The sequence below is a fragment of the Ictidomys tridecemlineatus genome, unplaced genomic scaffold (genome assembly GCF_052094955.1).
Source record: "Ictidomys tridecemlineatus isolate mIctTri1 unplaced genomic scaffold, mIctTri1.hap1 Scaffold_1325, whole genome shotgun sequence".
Classification (NCBI taxonomy): Eukaryota; Metazoa; Chordata; class Mammalia; order Rodentia; family Sciuridae; genus Ictidomys; species Ictidomys tridecemlineatus.
The window spans coordinates 80,502-102,816 of record NW_027521189.1 but is presented as its reverse complement, the minus strand read 5'-3'; positions in this window follow the sequence as shown (position 1 = coordinate 102,816).

The following is a 22,315-nucleotide window of genomic DNA, read 5'->3' as shown; positions in this document are numbered from 1 at the left end:
AATAGGAGTTTGCCAGAAGGTGAAGTGTGAGCTCAGGATAACTCTCTAAGAAGTACTAGGATAACTCTTTAAGAAGTGCTTGTTGAATTGTGTCTGACTGTGGTCTAATCTCTACTCCCTGGACTTCCTAGCTCAATAATAGCAAGCTTTAATGTTCTCAGGGCTATTATTTTTCAGAGGTACTTTAAAAAATTTCTAACATTGAAAAACAAATTAGCTGAACAAACCCAATATTTATTTTGGGCTGAATTCTGGTGATGCTAGAAAAAGTTATGGAGAATAGAAATGCACCTGTAGGAGCTTGCGAGGATGAACTATCACTCCAAACACTAATAAATGGAAAATCCTGTCACTCAACATTTGGCTCTTTTCAAATCATTGCACATTATTGGAATACATGCCCAAGCTCACTGTCTCTTAATATTACTGCTTAATTATAAGCTTACTGCTGGCATTTTGGGTAGCGTAATAAAACTGTCTCAAGTCAAGATTGTGCATTTAATACAGGATCTAATTTAGCAGTATGAAGGAGACCTTTCTCAGCTGTCAGAAAGCTGTGATGATATATAATCATGTCATTAGCAAATAGTATTAGTTTGAATTCATCTTTACCTATTTGTATGTGTTTAATTTCCTTTTTTTTTTGTCCAATTCCTAGAGTTTCAAGGATGATGTTGAATAGAAGTGGTAAAAGAGGACATCCTTGTCTTGTTCCAGTCGTTAGCAAGAATGCTTTCAATTTTTTTTTCCATTTAGAATGATGCTGGCCTTGGGTTGAGCATATATAGCTTTTCCAATATTGAGGTATGTTCCTACTATCCCTAGTTTTTCTAGTGTTTTGAACATAAAGGTGTGCTGTATTGTGTCAAATGCTTTTTCTGCATCTATTGAGATTATCATATGATTCTTGTTTTTAAATCTCTTTATATGATGAATTACATTTATTGATTTCTGTATGTTGAACAAACCCTGCATCCCTGGGATGAATCCCACTTGATCGTGGTGCACTATCTTTTAAATGTTTTTTATGTGATTTGCCTGAATTTTATGAAGAATTATTGCATCTATGTTTATCATGATATTGGTATGAAGTTTTCTTTCCTTTATTTATACCCAAAGGACTTAAAATCAGCATATTACATTAATGCAGCCACATCAATGTTTATAGCAGTTCAACTCACAATAGCTAAACTATGGAACCAAACTAGGTATCCTTCAATAGATGAATGGATAAGGAAAATGTGGTTTATATATTCAATGAAATATTACTCAGCTTTAAATAAAAATGAAATTATGGTATTTACTAGTAAAAGGGTGAAGTTGGAGAATATCATGCTAAGCAAAATAAGCCAATCCCCTCAAAAATGCCAAATATTTTCTCTAATATGTGGAAATAAATTCACAATAAGGTGGGAGGCACTAGAGAACAATAGCGTTACCTTAGATTAAGTAGAGGGAAGTGAATGGAGGGTAAGATAGGGGAATATGGGGATAAGAAGGAGAATACAATGAAACAGACATCATTACTGTATGTATATATGTGACTACATGACCAATATGATTCTGCAACATGTACACTCAGAAAAGTAAGAAATTATAAATGCATTCTACTGTCATGCATAACTAATTAAAACAAATAAAAATTTAAAAATAAATGATTGGCCTGGTATATATGTTACATATTCTCATATTTTAATATATAAAGACAATCAAATGACTTTTCCTCTTTCAATCTTTTAAAAGAGTATACTCTATTATATTTTCTCATTTTAAACCACGCTTCCATTCTTGCAGCCTCACATTTGCACATTATTTTTTAAAATACCAGTGTTTTATCTCTGATGTTGTAATGATGACATTCTTCTGTGTTCAATGTGGGTGGGATTGGGCAGTTTTCTCACATGTGCCCTTCTCTGTAGGTTACAGGGTTAACTGAAATCAGGAAAGAAAAAGGAGAGCCTCATTCTTCCTGATTTGAAGGAAGAGTCTAGGATTTATCAAGAAGATATGACAATTCCCTAAGGAAGGCAACAGTTTTCAGATGGAGGTACAGGGTCTTTTTTGATTACTTTCTTAATTTTTTCCATCGTAGGATTTTCTTTAGATCTTTAGAAATGAAATCCTAACACAGCATAGTTTTACAGTCCCCACAGTTACAGCATCATAGTCCTACATATTTCTCTTGCAGCAGATAAAATTATTCTTTTGGAGACTGGAGACATATTTCACCATGAGTGTTTTATCTGTGGGAACTGTTTGGGTTTTTTTTTTCCTACATTCAAACTTTTTTTCCAAGTAAAATAAAATCATCTCCCTCAGTCTTTCCTCTTGTTATTACCCAAATGAAAGATAGCAGATTGGGGAAAATTGCCAATCTCTTGTCTAAACTATGGCAATTTCTACATGTCTGGTGGTTCCTTTTCAGCCAGTCAGAACATTACAGTGACAAGATATTCTTCTTAACAAGAAAGCAAAACCAAAAGAGAGATCTGGGGGAGAGAAGGACAAAGCAAAAGGAATTTCTCAGCATCCGAATCTTAAAAGACCACCATAACAATCCTTGTACTTCTTTCTCAATGTTCATAGGCTATTGCTACAAGGTGGACAGAAGAAGTCAACTAAGATTGTTGGTTAGAACAGTTTTAGGCAAAGGAGTAAAGAAATCCAATATTTCAGTTATAATATCAGGGTCAGGGTCAGTCTATAGAACATTCAGAACAATGACTTTCTTTTCCATAACAGAAAAAAAATATTGTTGAAAATGACTTTTAACTTTTTTAAACTTGCCTTTCATAGATTTACAACTGATTCAGCACAGCATTTATTAACAGTAGTTATTATGGCAGTGTCCATTTTTCTAGACATTCCCAGTCAATATTCACTAAAAATCCTCATTGGATTGTTTCAAGTATTCTAAGAAATGATAATAAGGCCCAAGCCTCATGTAACTGGAGCTGGGTATCATTTCTCTGTGCGTATTTCTAATTGTGAGGCTCTTCAAACCTGGAATGATAGAAGAGGTGCTCATAACTGCATTAAGAAAACAGCCTCTCCTCACCCCCAGTTTGTCTTAGCTCAGATTTGAGAGTGTGGCTTTTATCTGCCCACGCTGTGCGATCAATCCATAACTTACCTATTTAGGTAAATGTGGAATATGGCAGGCTGCAACCGGTTTGCTGCAATGTCTGAGACCAGGACCTTTCAGGTTCCACTGAGTGTGATTTTTCTCTCTAGTCCTTCCCAAGGAAACAGGAGAATAATGGGTGGGAGCAGGGTCTTGCAGGCCAATAGCTCAGAGAATCTGCTTCATTTCATTTACTTCTTCATACTTTTTTCATTTGCTTCAAAAACGCTCAGCAAGTCAATCCCTAAACTTCTGACTTCTTATCATAAACATGTCTCCACCATAGGAAGGTTCTAAGGATTAATCAAGATGTCATTTACAAAGGGCTTGTCATGATGCCTGGCATGTTGAATGGTTCCTAGGTAATATTTTAAAGGCCTTAAGGAGTTATCTAAAACAATGACCTTTCCAAATTCCTGAAATAATATATCTCAACAGCTCCCAGGCTTAACAAGAATTCTGTTCATATTTTCCTTAATGTAATATTGTCATCATCTGGATCATGGCAATCATGTAGGACTATGATTTCTTAGGCCATGTGCTATAGAAGTTTATGTTCCCCCAAAACTCATATGCTGAGATCCTAACACCAAGGTGGTGGTATTAGGAGGTAGGGCCTTCCAAAGATGCTTAGGTCATGAGGGAAAAATTCTCAGGACAGAATTAGGATCTTTATTTTACTTAGGTTTTGGATTGCTATGACAAAAAAAAAAAAAAACAGCAAAACAACTTAAAGGCCGGGTGCAGTGGTGCTTTCCTTTAATCCCAGCAGCTCGGGATGCTGAGGCAGGAGGATTGCGAATTCAAAGCCAGCCTCAGCAAAAGCAAAGCACTAAGAAACTCAGTAAGACTCTGTCTCTTAATAAAATATATAATAAGGCTGGGGATGTGGCTCAGTGGTCATGTGCCCCTGAGTTCAAACCACCCCACCAAAAAAAATACTTAGAGTGACAGTTTATTTGGGTTCATGGTTTCAGAGGTCTCAATCCATAGATGGTTGACTCCATAGCTCTGGGCCCAAAATGAGGCAGAACATAACAGGAGAATGTCCCAGAGGAGAGCTGCTCAGATCATGGCAGAGACAGGAATCAAAGCAAAAGAGAGAGGGGAAGATGTACCCTTCCAGAACATTCCCCAGTGACCCTCCTACTCCAGTCATGCCCTACCTGCCTACAGTTACCACCAAGTCAGTCCACTCAAAGTAGAATGGACTGATTAAGATACAGTTTTCATTATCTGAACAATTTACCACTGAATATTTCTGCAGTAATAGGAGATTTGGGGGAACACTTCAGGTCCAAACCATAACATGCTTTTTTCTTGGAGACCCAGAGAGACAGTTTGCATCCTCCATCATGTAAGGACACAGGGAGAGGCCCCATGTGTGGACCAGGAAGAGAGCCTTGACCTGATGCTAAATTCACCAGATGCTAGCAGCTTGATCTTATAGGCTCCCAGCCCCCCAGAACTATGGGAAACACATTTCTGTTGCCACTAAGTCACAGGGTCCATGTGATTTGGCTATAATAGCCCCCAACAGATTAAGGCACTTGCTCTTCCCTTGTTTTTGTGTTTGTGAGAGGTGTATTCCAAATTCCTTTGCAGAAGATCTCACAGAGATGTCATAGTCCTCCAAGCAGAGAGATGAGGTGGGAGAACTGAGTCATCACCCAGTACTGTGGAGCATGAGCAAGCCTACTCAACACCTGCACAGCAGGAGAGAGCCCCTGGCTCAGGCTGCAAGGTAAGCAGCTCAGGTCCACACCTGCAGCAGTTCATTGGAAGTGAGCACAGCAGAAAAGATTAAATGATGACATTTTTCATTAGATGCTATTTTTATGCTTTGCCATTAGATTTGGGAACCACTTTTGCATTAATTGATTCATCAAAATAATTCATCACAGATTTCAAATAAAGTCATAATTAGAAAGGAACATTTAAACTCATAACTAAAACTGGAAGGACACTTATGCTACATCATGCTATGTGCAGGGCATCCTTCTAAAACACCTCACTAATTTCTGTAAATGTGTCACATCCTCTAATTCTTACTCCAACCCTCAAAGGCAAGTGCTAGCATTTTATCCTTATTTTACAGATTAGGAGAGCGGGAGACAGAGAAGCAGAGTAACACACAGGGCCATGTAAGCCCATGTGGCCACCTCAGGCTTTAACATCAACAATTTTATCCACATGTAGTGGGTATTTCACTGTGACAGTTACTCAGGTGACAGGCCATCCTCAGGAAAGTTGTATAACAGTCTGACAAGAGGAAACCATAAGCCCATTTCTAAGTCCATTGTAGGCAATTTAGGTTCAGGGAAAAAAAACACTCATCAAATTAAATTAAAAGTGAATGTTATTGGTTTCATGGTTTAGTTTGTATGTAATTTACAAATATGCAAAAGATTACTTCAATAAGGAAATAAAGGTTCTGAAAAAAAAAGAAATCCTTGAAATGAAAGAAACAATAAACCAAATTGACAACTCAATAGAAAATACCACCCACAGATTAGATGACTTGGAAGACAGAACCTCAGACAAGGAAGACAAAATATATAATCTTGAAAGCAAAGTTGACCACACAGTGAAAATCATAAGTAGTCAAAAACAGAACATTCAAGAATTATGGGATAACATAAAAAAGATCAAATTTAAGAATTATTGGGAAAGAGGAGGGCTAGAGTTAATAGAGTTACAAAACAATGAACAATCTATTTAATGAAATGATAACAATTTTCTAAACATGAAGAATGAATTGGAAAATCAAATACAAGAGGCTTATAGGATGCCAAATGTGAAAAATCACAACAGATCTATACCAAGGCATATTATATTGCAAATGCTTAGCATACAGAATAAAGAGAGAACTTTAAAAGCCACAAGAGAAAGCATTAATTTCTAGGATATGTAAAGAACTCAAAAAACTTAACACCAAAACCACAAATAATCCAATCAATAAATGGGCTAAGGAACTGATATACAATCTATCAACAAATATATGAAAAAAATGTTCAACATCCCTAGCAATTAGGGAAATGCAAATCAAAACTACTTTAAGATTTCATCTCACTTCAGTTAGAATGGCAGCTATGAAGGATATAAGCAACAATAAATGTTGGTGAGGATATGGAGAAAAAGGTCCATTCATATATTGCTAGTGGGACTGCAAATTGGTGCAGCCACTATGGAAAGCAGTATGGAAATTCCTTGGGAAATTGGGAATGGAACCACTATTTGACCCAGCTATCCCATTCCTTGGTCTATACCCAAAAAACTTAAAAACAGCATACTACAATGATGCAGCCACATCAATGTTTATATCAGCACAATTCAGAATAGCTAAACTGTGGAACCAACGTAGATGTCCTTCAGAGGATGAATGGATAAAGAAAATGTGGTATATATACACAATGGAATATTACTCAGTATTAAAGGAGAATAAAATCATGGCAGTTGCAGGTAAATGGATGGAGTTGAAGAATATAATGCTATGTGAAGTTAGCCAATTCCCAAAAACCAAATGAGAAATCTTTTCTCTGATATGTGGATGCTGATCCATAATGGGGATGGGAGGAAGCATGAAGGAATAGACGGATTCTAGCTAGGGCAAACGGGAGAGAGGGGAAAGGAGGAAGTATGGGGTAGGAAAGGCAGTGGAATGATATGAACATCATTTCTCTAAATACGTGTATAAAGACATGAATGGTGTGACTCTACATTGTATACAACCAGAGATATGCATAATTGTGCTCTATATGTATACTATGAATTGAAATGCATTCTGCTGTCATGTATAATAAATTAGAATAAATAAACTTTAAAAAATAATGAAACTTTAAAATCCCAGAGAACCTACAAATCAAACCTAATGTAAATTCTCATTACCTGTAAATAAAATAGCCAATTGACAGCAAACTCACAAATAAAGAGGGAGATCAGAGCCCTATCTGGAATGAAAATCATACTATAATAGACAGATTAAAGTATTATAGAAAAATGATGTCTATAATTCTACAAAAATATACACAATTTAGTGCTTACAATTTATTACCCATTTAATTATCGACAAAGTAAATGTACTGACATACTTAACCACTTCAACAAATCAGAAAACTATAATAGTTATACATGATATATTCACATAATTTTAAAATATAAAGGATAAATCCTTATCCAATCATACTTTTCTAATGTTGACCGATAAAGAGTGAAAATAATAATAGAGCAAAAATCAAGAGTGGCACACACCTATAATCCCAACAGCTGGGGAAGCTGAGGCAGGAGGACTGCGAGTTTAAACCCAACCTCAGCAACAGTGAGGCACTAAGCAACTCAGTAAGTTGTCTCTAAATAAATACAAAAAATAGGGCTTGGAATGTGGGTCAGCTGTTGAGTGCCCCTGAGTTCAATCTCCAGTTTAAAAAAAAAAAAATCATAGACACAATTGGTAAGACAATTAAGGAAAGTCTAATAAAGATAACTTTAAAAGTATTGAACACTAATAATTTCTTAAAAGAGTATTCTAATTTTTAACTTCACATATTCATTCAAAGCTATACAAGTGACAAGAAGAGATGTTGTCATATGTGTTCTAAAGTCTCTCTGTACCTGGAAATACAGGCTTTATATGGGAACAGAAACAGCTTTACTGACTAGCATAATGACTATCTTCAACACAGGGAGAATTAATCTGCTTACCAATTAAAATTTAAAACCTAAACTGTCATGAGCAACTTCAAATATGTCTTAAGGCATTCTTTCTTGATTTCAAGTTCTGTAGTCAGTCTTCATTTTTACTCTCTAAACTCCCTTTTTGGCAAAAGCCTTAAGCATGCCTGGACACCATGATTTTTCTTTCTTAGGCATAGCACAATTCTCTCAAATAGGATATAATGTTAGTATAAGAGGAAGACAACCATTGTTCTCTGAAATCTCATTATCCAGTTTCAAAAACAGGAACAACCCCTTTATCCTTCCATTGAAAGTAAAATCCCAAAGGTGCACATGTTCAGTGAATCAGTTCCAGATGACAGCCATCTTTTCCCCTCTAAAGACTGGGCAGGTCATATTTGCCTTCAGCTTTAGTTTTGATTTAGATGATATTTTTTCATTGTTGAATATTACTACATCAGGGGGAAAAAGTAAGGAACCTCGTATCACTCAGGCTAGAGCAAATCCAGGTACAGAGGATCACATCTTCAGCCAAATAGGTGGTTGATTATTATGCAAACGTTGTTTAAAAATGCTTTTCTCTCCTTTTGTCATAAAGCAATTCATTTTGTATTGCAAATGAGAAACATTTCAAGATGTCAGGGAAGTGCTTCTTCTCTGTAAAGGAAAAGCACTATCCACCTAAATGTGTCCTGTTCCAACCCTTGGCAGGAAATGACCAGGTTATCAGTACAAAAAGGTCAGAGAAGAAAGAAAATGACTCCATGCAATCAGTCACCAATTATAGTTTATCAGCAGGAGAACAGATGTGAAATGAGTTTCTTTTGATTACTATTCTTTGTATATAACCCAGTGAGACTGAACTTAAATAAAACCCCTGCTATGCCATTCCCCTGCAACAGTTCAGCTGTTTAGTGATATGATCATTAGAAGACATATTTTAAAAGGTTTGCAATTTTTTTTAATCAGACATATTTGTTTCTCTATGTTGTGAATCAAAGCTCAGGTTTTTATTTTGTTCTCCTGGCATTATTTCAGGATCTACAAGCTTGTTTCTTTAGTTGGGACATTTTTTTTCTACATATAATGAACTCATAATTGGGAAAATTTGAATTCACCTTGAGTTTGTTGAAAGTAAGAATCAGGACACAACAACCTACTTTCAAGTATACTTTGTCACTAAAGTAGAGTCAGGTATCTTTTTAAAAACAATCTTGATTTATTGTACTAAGAGAGAAGTTTATCTTGTCTTAGACTTGAATACAGCCTACCCAGTCAGATACCAAAAGACAGATTTCCATTTAATGAGGTAACTTTTCTTAAAGCCTAACTGTAGGCCTTATTGAAAGGCTAGTACAGAGTCACCTGGGCAACACAGAGAACTGTTATTCAGAAGTCAAGGAAAGTAGAGTCCTCCAGCTAAGTCTTCTGATCATCCCACTTGCAATAGTGGTGCGAGACTCACAGACTTTCATTTCAGTACTGGATCTGCATCCACAAACAGCAGTGGAGTCCTTTCAGTCTCCAAAGTCAGGGTCTTGATGTATGAACTTCACTGCAAGGTGGTTCCAGACAAGATTTTGACTAAGATATAGATCAGCTATTATTTTAATCACTATACACTTATTTCACACATATTAGAAAAACAGACATAATTAATAGATGGTCATATGGATATTGTAATTTTGTATCAATATTTAAGTAAAATTTAAAGAGAAAAGCAAATAATTCAGGTTACCTTTTGGTATGGCATGAATATTATATAAAACTCAAATGGCTGAGTTTGAGGAAATCATGACCAAAGGTACATGTACTCTACCCTGGGACTGTAAGAAACTCCTGACTTTACATAGTCTCCAGTAAGATAGATACATCTCTATTTGCAGAAAGCTGTCATTCATTATCTCTTTTTAAACTTTTTTTGCTCATTTATTTGTATGTGGTGCTGAGGATCAAACCCAGTGCCTTACATGTGCTAGGCAGGCACTCTACCACTGAACCACAGCCCCAGCCCTATCCTTCATTATTTTGCCACTAATGCCAATATTCCATATCTAATTCCAATTCCATGACTTGCTTACTATGTGACTTCTGAAAGCTTATTCTTCTGAAGGTTGATTACTTTATTGGGAAAATAAAAATAATTCCAACACCTACTTCATGGGGCTGTGTGTTAAGGGATAAATGTAGCAACATAGATTAGGGGTGAATAGAATTTCTATTTATAATGGGCAATTTGACATCACTCAATGTGTCAGGGCATGAGAGTTTACTGTAGAATCCTTTATTTCATATGCCAAGGTTAACACATCCCTTTCATTTGCTTTTCCTTTCCAATTTGTTTAGAGAAGAAGCTAAAATTATCTTTGATCTTATATCACAAAACTTCCTAATCAAAATATGCATAGGAATTACTTCCACTTCCGAGGTGATACGGTAGATATACGTTGATTTAAATGTGTTCCCCGAAAGTTAAGGTGGTTAGAATCTTAATCCCCAAATTCATGTTAGTGGTACTTGGAGATGGGGGTCTTTGGGAGATGATTAGGAATGGATGAAATCATGAGGGTGGGCCCTCATGTGGGTATTTAGTGGCTTTGTAATAGGAGCAAGAGAGACCTTAGCTAGCATGCTTGCTCTGTCCCACTCTGCATGCCCTCCACCATATTATGATGTACCAAGAAGGCCCTCACCAGATGCCAGCACCACATTCGTATACTTCTCAGTCTCTAGAACAATAAATTAAATGAGCTTCTATTCTTTATCAATGGCCCAGTCTATGAATTCGGTTGCGCTAACAGAAAATATACTTTTTGGTATTTCTTTATACCAAAAAGTATATTTTCTCTCCAGTTCTCTGCTGGAGTATTTGGGTGAAAAGTATTTAAAAACTGTTTTTAAATACTTTAAAAATTACAACATTATGGCCACACCTCCAACTAATTAATCAGGATCTTTATGAGTAAGACCTATTCAAGCTTTAATATTTTTAAAGCTTTGCAAGTAATTCCAATGTGTACCCTATCTTTAGAAGCACTGCCATATAGAAAGTCTCTAAAGAATAATAAAAGGGTAATACATTTAGCTGTATCCTATGTGCTAAAGAGTACAGGTAATGGAAAACTAAGAAAAATACACATAATCAGGCAAGGAAGAAACAATATTGATCTTAGAAGAGATGTGTGTCCCCCAAAAAAGCTTTCAGTCACCATATGATCTACAACATAAGCTACTCTGGGTTCAACTAATCCATGATTTTGAGAATTACACAGAAAACCTTCAGGCAAAACTCTAAAGGGAGGATTTGATTGACTCTATGACATGATGATGGATGACTTAGGTTGTATAAAAAATTTGCCAAGTGGGAAAACATACACATACTCACCCTTTGTTTCTATTTTAGGTTTTCCCCTTGAAACTTATAAGAAAGGAAAAATCAAGGTTTAAGATAAATATATAGTTCTATCACATCATAATGCAAGTTGCTGTAGCTTCTAATTTTTCAATTAAAAAACAAGGCAAAAAAGGAAACATTTTTATTCCTCTTGTTTTACTGGCTACAACCTCAGTCATATGTATGTAGAAGACAATACAGGTACAGATACCTCCTATTAAAATGCCTTGGGATTTCAAAGGATGATGAATTTTCTTCAGACAGCAGAGGCTTTTAACCTATTATCTGTGGACTTCAGACAATGCAGACAACTTCGCATTACATACATATGTAAATTTTAGAAAATAATGAAACCAGAGCTTTGATCCATAGAGAAAGCACATGTTGATCTAAAAGGGTGAAGAACAGTGACCTGGAAACAAGCTTATCTAAGAATATATTTCTTAATAGGGAAATAATGTCCCCAGAGTGTGGAGATTAGGTCTTAGGTCACAAGAATGCTTTTGTAGCAAACTGACTGCTATGTTAACCAAACCCACAAAACAGCTCTTATTACCTACTTGTGTGAGTTCCACTTGATGTATTGACAAATCTTTCTGCCTCAATGGCAGGGCATATTTGAGGGATGAGGACAGATCATCAGCTATTCTTACTGAGTACCCCCCTGTGTACTCAGTAATACTCTGCTGGAGTATTTGGATGAAAAGTCAGAAGTCGCAAAATCAGAACTTTTCAGACCAATTTTAAGGGAGTAAGTGTTTAAAAAAGCCTTTTTCAGTCATTTTCCCCACCTGGCTAATTCCTCTCTCAAGTAAATGGAAAATATATCACAATGAGGATAGAACCAGGTTATAAAGTGGGTTGCTCCGATTCCACTGAGCTCAGAGGGGTCAGAGGCAAGTACATACATAAGGAATGTGAGTGCTGGAGAGGACCACAGAGATTGGCAGCTAGTGAGGAAATGAACTCCAGAGTTTTGGAAGAAAAGTTGAAAAAATTAAGCCAGGCTTGAAAGGAAAATATGAAAATGTATTTTTGTTATCCATAAAATTCAAAAGAAGAGAAAGTTACAAATTTTTTTTTGTAATCCTCAAGCTACAAAAAGATTCTTTCCATATTAGAAAGATCATGGGTTGCAGGGTCAAACTTGCATTTATTATTCTGGTCACAGGAGCTTCCATAACAAATACATCTCTGCATCAACATGGCTTTTCCATTTCCTGGTAAATTTCCTCTCTCTCATCCCCAAGTTCTCTGATTGGTTAAATAAATAAAATAATTAACTGAATGTATGCATGGTTTATTGGCATTAGCTGTCTCTATGCAAGGAGTATTAAAGCAATTTATGCTTTTCAGCCATAAAATATTCTCCAGCATTAACACTGTCCTTACTTATATATTTGTTTTGGTTCTTTTCTCAACTCCCTTTTGGAAACTATTTTTTAAAATTTTACTGAGATGCCCAACAGTAAATTCATGGGACTGTGTCACCAATACTGAGATTTAGAAAAGGAAAATCATGTTAAATGGGAATATTAAGTAAATTTCTAGGCTGATGACCTAGGATAATAATAGGTTTGATAAAAGCAACTGAAGACAGACAAACATTATAGTTCTTAAGTGGTTACAATGACAAATGTACCAGACAGAGATTTAAAGAATTATTTGGATCTGTGGCTTTATGATGTTGCCTGGTAAATTACAAGGCAAAGATTAAATGACTTTACTCCTTGAGAATCACAGAGGCAATGTCTGAGATTTAGTTAAAAGAATCAAGGATGATCTTACAAAAACAGGCTGAAAGTATCCAAAATAAAATAAATTATGATGTAGGCCAAGATTAAATGTATTGGGGGACAATATATTGGGCAAATGAGAATAAGACCTATCCATTTATTTTTGGAACTCCTTAGTCACTACAGATGGTGATAGATTGCGATATATCGAGATCTACAGCTTCAAAAACAATGATCTAGGACAGTGGTCCTCAAGGATTCTCCTGAACAAGTAATATCAGTATCATCTTGGTACCTTCTTGAAGTACAAATTCTCAGGCCCTACCACAGACTCACTGAATTTGAAATTCTTGGGGTAAGGTGTTTGAAATTCATGTTTGAATATGCTCTCCAAGTGATTCTGATATTTCCTAAAGCTGAGAACCCAGGGTCTACAAAAATCTAAAACACTTCTCCATTTTTAATTCATTTTTTTCAGCTTTAGATTAATGTGTCTAAACATTAATCTGATCATTGCCTGGTTCTGACCTCCAAAGACTTCCCCTTCCCTGCATTCTTTAAAGGACAATCCAACCTCCCTGGCCTGCCTTCCAAGCCCTTTCATCGAGCTCCATCTCAACTTTCAAGACACAACTCTTGCCTAACCTCATCAACTACCCTGCCTTTCAGGCATCACCAACATCCTTGTTATTCCTTCTATATCTAAATCCTCTTAGTTACTACAGCCTGGGGTTTCTCTCCCTGGCCTGGACAACAACAGGAAGAATTCATACACAGTCATAGACTTGTGATTCCACAGACTGTCCCCACTCCAAGTTCTCTCACTTATCTCTGTCATCCCCTTCACAAACTAAGGCTGAATCAACTACCCTGATACATTAAACTGAGCCAAAAGGAAAAAGTTCCAGAAAACCTCCCCAGTCATCTGCTTACTTTAAGTAAGACCTTCAGATGAAAGGGCTGCTGTTCCTCTGCTGATCTATCCATGACTCAACAAGTGGAAATTTCAAATTCTTTAGGCAGTGATAGTGATAAAGGTAGTGATAGAAAGCGAGGAAGACCTGAAGCTCCAAACATGATCTTTTGGATATGATCTTGGCAGCAGAGTACCAGTGCATTCATCATATCCCCTCAACTAGCTGGTACAGTTCTAATTTAAAAAATCTTTTCCACTACTTCCCTAAATTGTCCAATTTAATGTTTTTTATACAAAACATATCCTAGACCTCTAATGACACTTAGAAAAGGTATTAAGATCCTTTGAGCCATTGTGTTATAATTTTTCATTTGGAAATATCTACAAAGGTCATTTTCCCAACATATAAATCATTTTGAACCACATCAGAGAGCTACATAATTTCAGAATTAGAAAAGCAATTCAGACATCTTAAATTCTCCAAAAAAAAACAACCTCCCCATGACCTTTCTAAAGATTAGACACAATGTGGACTGAATAAATCTTACAAGTGGCTGACCAATACTGAATATGGTAAAAGAATAAATTGTTAGTCTGCAACTATAGAGAAACTGGCACTGAATTCAATGATTTGTATCATTGCATTTCATTTGGCCTCATGTATATAAGGGAGCTTTTTTTCCTATTTCACAATCACTCAGTCAAAATATGCTAAATAAAATTAAGAACTTTACCAAGTACAGCCTACAATTTGTGAGATTTTCTTACAAAGGAAAGCTTCTTTTTGTTGTCATCTGTTTTCCAGGTTATATCAGAAACTTTTGACTATGGATAGAGTTCAGAAAGTAATGTAGCCATGACATATTGTACTGCACAAAAAGGACTATGGATATGTCATGTGTTTAAAGTATTCAACCAACATAGGTAAGGAGATAATACAAGAAGTGGTAGTCTTTTCCTTTGAAGGCATAATGGTTATGGAGTTTAAGGAAGTAAGTCTTCTCCTCTGAAGGCATAATGGTTATGGAGTTTACAGATGTGTGATGTTTATGACCTTCATGCACATAATACCAACACACTTAGCAGCACCCTGATCAAACAAAGAAACAGCCAGCAAGCAAAAGAGTAATTTTACAAAGGCCCAGGATTTTACTCATAGTTTTTTAAAATTATAGATACACCTAATCTTTTGAAAACTCCTTTCCCACCTACATCTCACAAACACCCCAGCTTCTCCTTCATTCTTCTCTCCTACTCTTCTTCAAATTAAATTCACAAGTTTTGCCCACACATGCATTCTTTTATGTGGTATTTTTCCTGATTCTATATCAACAAAAACTCAGAAGATCTAATATGCAAAGCCAAGACTTTTTTGAAGAACGAGGTAAAAGAAGAGAATATACCAGGCCAAACCAAAATCTTAAAAGGTTAGAACATTCAGCTTATTCATTTCCCTCACGTATGGATATATGAAATATCCCAAAGTACAGTGTTCACACCTAACTTGACACTCTTCTTCTTAATTTGATCTGAGACGGGGAGTTTACAAAGTTACAAAATTAAGCTGGTTTTTGCTCACTTTTACTTAAGAGTCAACTTATAAGTCAAATCACTTTTAGAAGTAGTGGGAAATACATTTCCAATTTAGACAATTGAAAACATGCGGCAACCAAAAAATGATGGGGAATTTTTGTGGTAGATACTGCCCCCTTTCCCTCAATGTCTTGCACATGACGGTATTTGTTGAATAAACTTTCAGATTATTTTTTTCCTAAATTTTAAAGGATCCAATGCGTTAAATGTATAAAATGAATTTAGAATATTTCCAAGTTCTACTTGCCTTTCCATAGTTTGTGAATATTAAAAAGGAGATTTCCTCAGACATAAACAAGTGTTCCTGGAGCATCCTTACATTAAGAAGGGCAATGATTATCCATAAAACTTATTAAAAGAGATCAGCTAGAAGTTGCTGAGATACCATCAAAACATGATCTTAGAAAATACATTCTATTGTACTGATTTTTCAGAGAACTCATCCATACCACTATCTTTTACTGCTTTACTCACATATGTATGCCTGCTTTCCTATCCTCCTCACATAGATATAAAATGAATCACTGACATTTATTTGTCCAAAACTGAATATAGAGCTGTTAAAAGGAAAATCTCAAGGCTAAAAATGATTAAAATCAAAAGCATACAATCTTAAGGGAATCCACTTCAACTGATCAGAAGGATAAACTAGGTGATTAATGACCATGGCTTGGACTCTTTCTCTCCTTCCTTTATCTATAACTTAGCCATGTTCATTTTTTCTTAAATATTGGTATGTCAACTTTTTTTTCTAAAACAGAGTCAGATGAAATGTGAATGTCAAATTTTATTTGAGCAATTGAGTTGAGCCTGTGCAGCCTTCTTGATAGGAGAGTAGGATGCTACACTGCCTGCCACTCATTCCTTCAATAGATATGTGCTAAATAACCATGTGTGCCAGGTTCTGTGTTGACTCTGGGACACACAGAAACCAAAGAGACTGTGATATTGAAATTTTCTAACACTTACAGTTTAATGGAAGAATGAAGCCCAGGCCTTATGGGAGAAGTCGGATCCACCACGTCTTTTCTGAACGAAATTTTATTGGAACACAATCATATCTTTTTCCTTGACTTTCGGAGCAGTTGCAGTACAGAACATATAACCCAAAGTGCCTGGAAGATCTAACTTTTGACCCTAAGCAGAGTTTACCAGCCATTTAACTAGAAAATAAACAGACACTTTACAAAATAATAAATACATCAATATATGAAAAATATTCAACATATTCAGCAATTATAGAGATGCAAACAAAAACTACACTGAGATTCCATTTCCCTCCAGTCAGAATGGCAATTATCAAGAATACAAGCAAGAATAAATGTTGGAGAGGATGTGGAGGGAAAGGTACACTTCATACATAGCTGGTACGACTTAAAATTGGTGCAACTACTATGGAAACACTACAGAGATTCCGCAGAACACTTGGAATGGAACCACCATTTGACCCAGTCATCCCACTCCTTGGCTTATACCTAAAGGACTTAAAATTGACACATTACAGTAACACAGCCACATCAATGTTTATAGCAGCTCAACTCACAATAGCTAAACTATGGGATCAATCTTGGTGACCTTCAACAGATGAATTAATAGAAAAAAATGTGGAACACACACATACTCACACGATGGGATATTACTCAGCCTTAAAGAAGGGTGGAATATGGCATTTGCTGGTAAAGGGATAGGGCTGGAGAATATCATGCTAAATGAAATAAACCAACTTCTAAAACCAAAGGCTGAATGTTTTCTCTGATATGTGGATGCTAATTCACAATAATGGGGGATGGGGGACTAGGGAAGAATAGAGTTACTGTAGATTAGAGGTAGAGAGGAGAGAAGGGAGAAGAGGGGGTAAGGAGGTATGAAAGATAGTAGAATAAATCAGACATTATTACCCTGTGTACATATATAATTATATGACCGGTGGAAGTCTATATCATGTACAATAAGAAGAATGAGAAATTTATACTATTTAGGATATAAATAAATAAATACTTTAAAAGATAAAAATATGTATATATATTGTTATATTTTGTGCATGTATGCATGTGTAACAACAAATCCCACCCTTATGTACAATCATAATGTGCCAATAAAAATTTAGAAAAAAAAGAAAATTAAGTAAATAAACATATAATTGCAAATGGTGATAAACACTTTGAAAGGGGAAAAAACACTGCTGCAACAGAAGAAAACAAGAGCTGCTTGAATTCCATAATCACTCAGAGGATGATATTTGAAGAGGGATTAAGTGGTGACAGAAGTTGACCATATGAAACACATGAGAAAGGAGCAGGCCAATCAAAGTGAACAATAGTTAAGAATGAAAGTGTCACTGTTCCCTGGAACAGATCACAGAAAGTAAACCTGGGTTCAAATCCTGGTTCCAGCAATTACTAGGGAAAGACCTCAGGTTTTATACAGAACTCCTGTTTTCATATAAACAATACTTTGGGAAAAGACAGGAGTAGAATGGGTAAGTCAATTACAAGTTATTGTAGTAGTCCATTCAAGGAACAATAGTGATGTTCCAGAGGGGTTTGTGGAATGACAAAGAACTAGATGAGTTCAAAGTGTTTTTGGAAGACAGTAACAGTAGAATTTGTCAATGGGTATAAAATAGGAGAAGATGGATAGCAAGGAATCAAGGATGATCCCAGTGTTCTGATTTGATCCATCAGGTAGATTATACTATTATTTTGTGCTATTAAGTAGTATTAAAATTGAGAAGAGTGGGAATAAGAATGTAAGGAAGTAAAGTCAAGTTTTCAGTGTAAGACATTTCAACTTTGAGGTGCTCATGAAGTAACCAAGTAGAGATGTCAAAAGCATGGTTGGATATATAAATCTTAGTGCTTATCACAACAGACTTATGTATGTCTAATATTGAATGGTAGGAAGTTTGCTCATTGCATTCACTCAGTGTATCAGCCAGTTCAGAATGCAACAGTGAAAGAGCATAGCCTTAAAGGCTAAAAATTTGAGGTCCAGTGCTATGAGGTTTGGTTCCAGTGAGAGTTCACCTTCCTGTAAAGGTGACCACCTTCTCTCTGTGTCCTCACATGGTGGAGAAAGAAAGCAAACTCTGCTGGCTCTTATGATGATACTAACCCATGAGATTGAGACCCAAATTTATGACATCATTTAACCTTAAGCACTCACCTACTTCAAATATAGGCACACTGACACAATTAAGTCCACAACACTGAGGGAACCAAACTTATTGAAGCATTAATTTCAGGGTATGCTTCACAATCATGGCAGCAATAGGGAAACAAAGTAGCAAATCCTAGATTAGTTTATACAGCTTGTGCCAAGAAGTTGCACATGCCGATTCTGCTCACATTTTTTTGATCAAAAGACATCATAAAGACATTCTTAACTTCATAGTGAATGAGAAAACATAATCCTGCATGTTCCGGGAAGATGGAGAGAAACTTTTATGAACAGTACTAGTGTATACCGTATTCTTTATGAACATCAAATAGTTGGTTTATTTATAAATGGGAAGACCATTTATAAAAAAATTTGATGATACCCACAAAGGAGAAGTTTCAAAAACATAATCCATAACTAGCATCAAGCTTAAGACCCAGAATCTAGGATGGTGTGGTTTTCAGACAGGCCCTACATGACTCCTATCTAGAGAGAGATACTTCAAGGAGAGTGTATTGATTGCAATGCAATCAATATGCAATGGTGAAAAAGGGTCAGGAAAACCTCAATAAGATCTTCCACTCAGAAGAAATGTAAAAACCCATAAGATAGTTGTCCTTTCAAAACTCCCAAATCAGTGGGTCCAAGATGGCATGGTAGAGGGAGGCTGCATTCTGTATCACCTTGTAACCTGAGATTCAAATAGTGAAAATACTGTTTCTCTGCAAGTTATTAGAGGACCCAACAAGCTGCTCCTCCACAGGAATTCCACCACTGCTACCACCCAGGACACCCAGCCATTGCCCCCACACAGGATGTTCAGCTGCCACTCCCATGTGGGCCCCCATCTACCAACATGGGGCTCCCCTGGTCACCTCCACTTAGGTCATTGCAACTACTGCCATAATTCCCTACACATGGTAGCCTGCACCTGGAAACACTGCATAGCATCTGGAAAGAGCCACCAACCACAACACTGCACAACACTGAGCTGCATCTCTGAACATGCTGCCCAATGCCAACACCTGGCCCTACCCGACCGGGCACCCCATCTCTGAAAGCAGCTTCCTCCATCTTGGGAGGCCTTTGTCACCATCATTAGTTGGGGCAACTCCCAGCTTAAGACATTGGCTGGGGATAGAAGCAACATCAAGGTACTTATAGTCCCCAACTTTCCCCCTCCTCTATAGCCACTAACCTGGCACAGTGCTTGCAACTATGCAGATGGGCTACAGCTTGAAAAGCCTGGCTCTGAACTTCCCAGTACAAAACAGCTCTCTGCAACAGGTGTCCAGCTGAGAAAGGAAAAATTTTAAATTAACAAAGTTTTACATTACATATATAACAGAGTTTATTTGATTGTTCAAGAGTGTCTAACATACAGTCTTGCACACATCAAGTATTTTACAAATGCCTATTAGATTTAATTCTAACTTAGCTTTAGAAAGATGGAGGTAGAGTTAATTCAAAGAGTCTAGGTGGAAGAAGAAATAATTGTATTCTGATGAACGTAAGTACCTTTCATATAATGATTTGCAAAAATAAAAGAGCTCAGATTTTATTTCATTCAATCACTATCTCTTGCTTAAACCCGACAACTTAACCCCTTTCCTATTTAATGTCTCCTATGATGAGAAACTCCTCATCTCTAGCTTCTCTTTGCCATTTCTAGAAATACTTTGCTATCTGACAAGAAAACAGTAACGGAATTGAAGTTTTCAGCACCTAGGGAGAATGGCTGAAAAGAAATCATTAACTGGCACAAGTTCAAAATTGGGAGTTAATATTTGTAGGTGAAAATTTTGTGATTTATTTTACTTCTGTTTTCGCCTCCCTTAAGAAGGAAATAAATTAGTGCAATGCAGTTCAAATCAATGTTAATTCTAGGTACACCGAAGGACACAGAAACAAATTATAGAAGCATATTTTCATATCATTAACTAAGGAAGGAAAAATGATTTTTAGATTCAACGTAATTAATATCAATATAGAGAGTTGTTCCATATATTAAATGAATTTATGCTTCCTTAGGAAGCCAAACTCCCATATCCCAACAATTAGGTTCTTGTTTTGTAAGTGCTCTTAATTAAACCACTATTCATAAACAGGACATTAATTTCCTGCAATTATACACAACCTAATAGAAGAACATTTGCAAGGTAAAAACTTCTCCCTTAGTAGAGCATTATCAGAGGTTGTGCATGGGGTGGGAGGACAAACTACAAAATTACCAGTCTGCCTTGCATTTTTCTTCTCAGTGCACTGACCTGCTTTTCATGATACTAATGAAATGCACCAGAAAAACTGAAAACTCCCCAGATGCTGTCTTTTTCACCTAACTTTTTTTTCACCTGAGGCTAGTACCTGGTGCCAGGAAGGGCAGCAATACTGCAAGAAAGGCACTTTCCAGTGCAGTCCAGCACCCTATCTTCAGTGCAACAGGCCCTCCAGATGTTATCCCAATGGGAGACTGCAATACAAATTTTGTAAGCTTGAGTTGCAAATGGCTATTTCGGCCTGATCATTTGATAAGAATTCATCTTCAATTATCTCCTCACAAACCATCACAGTAAGCAACTAGTAAATCCACCAGGCCACTATGCTGACATATGAATAAAAACTTTCAAATATACACAAAAACGAAACTCCTCAACTCCTTCTGTGGCTTCCCTACGTACCATCTCAGTTTTGCCATGTGAGAACCCAAGATACATGCCTGCACCTGTTAAAGACATAGCTGATGATCTCAGAGGGAAAAGTGTGGATTAGCCTTCCTAACAAGGGTGTTGTTGGTAGAAAAATCAAGTTTCATGTGTACTGTCAGAAAGTTGCACTGGACCAGTAATGACAATTAACAAGACTTCAAGGTACCTAATTGTAAACAAATTAACTGATGTTTCTGTAAGGATTACTTCACTTTAAGAAGATATCACGTTTTAAAGAAGGGGATAATAAACTGTATGCCTTCTTCTATTAGTTTACCTCTTTCATGATTCTTAATTAGATAATAGTAATGTTGACAGCAAGGGTATTACTGCACCACAGCCTAGTCTGGCTTTTAAAAATGGGATTTTTGATAACAAGAGAACCACACAAGAGAATGTAGATATATTGTGAATCTCCATCATCTCTAGTAGAATAAAAAAATTTTCTATGGATAATTAAGATCCTGATGATGTTAATCTTTGGCTTTTAGAATTAAAAAAAAACATTTTTCTTATTATTACTAATGACTTAAGAGTTTTATAGATTTTGATTTTAACGGAGAGCATTTCTTAAAGCATCTACAGTAGCCATTTTAAAAAGTCTCCTGCATTATAAGCTATAAGGGGGCTGCACTGCTCAGAGCCTTCTTCAAGAGAACCTGCTGCGGGGTGGAAGGAGGGGGCTGGGGTTGTGGATCAATTGTAGAGCCCTTGCCTAGCATGTATGAGGCCTTGAGTTCAATCCTTATCACCACATAAAAAAAAGTATTTTTTATCGTGTCCATCTACATCTAAAAAATATCTTTAAAAATGTTTGAAAGAGAGACAGAGGGGAGACAGAAAGAGAGAGAACCTGCCATGAGGAGTGCAGTCAACTGGCAGCCTTCAGTAGCCACAGCCCTGCATTCATTTCATATGCATTTTAAGGGCAGCTTCTCCCCAGGCAGCTCCCAGCCAGCAGGGTACTAGAGTCAGAGGATTTCTGACCCACTTGGGTCTCTGCTAACAGGCAGT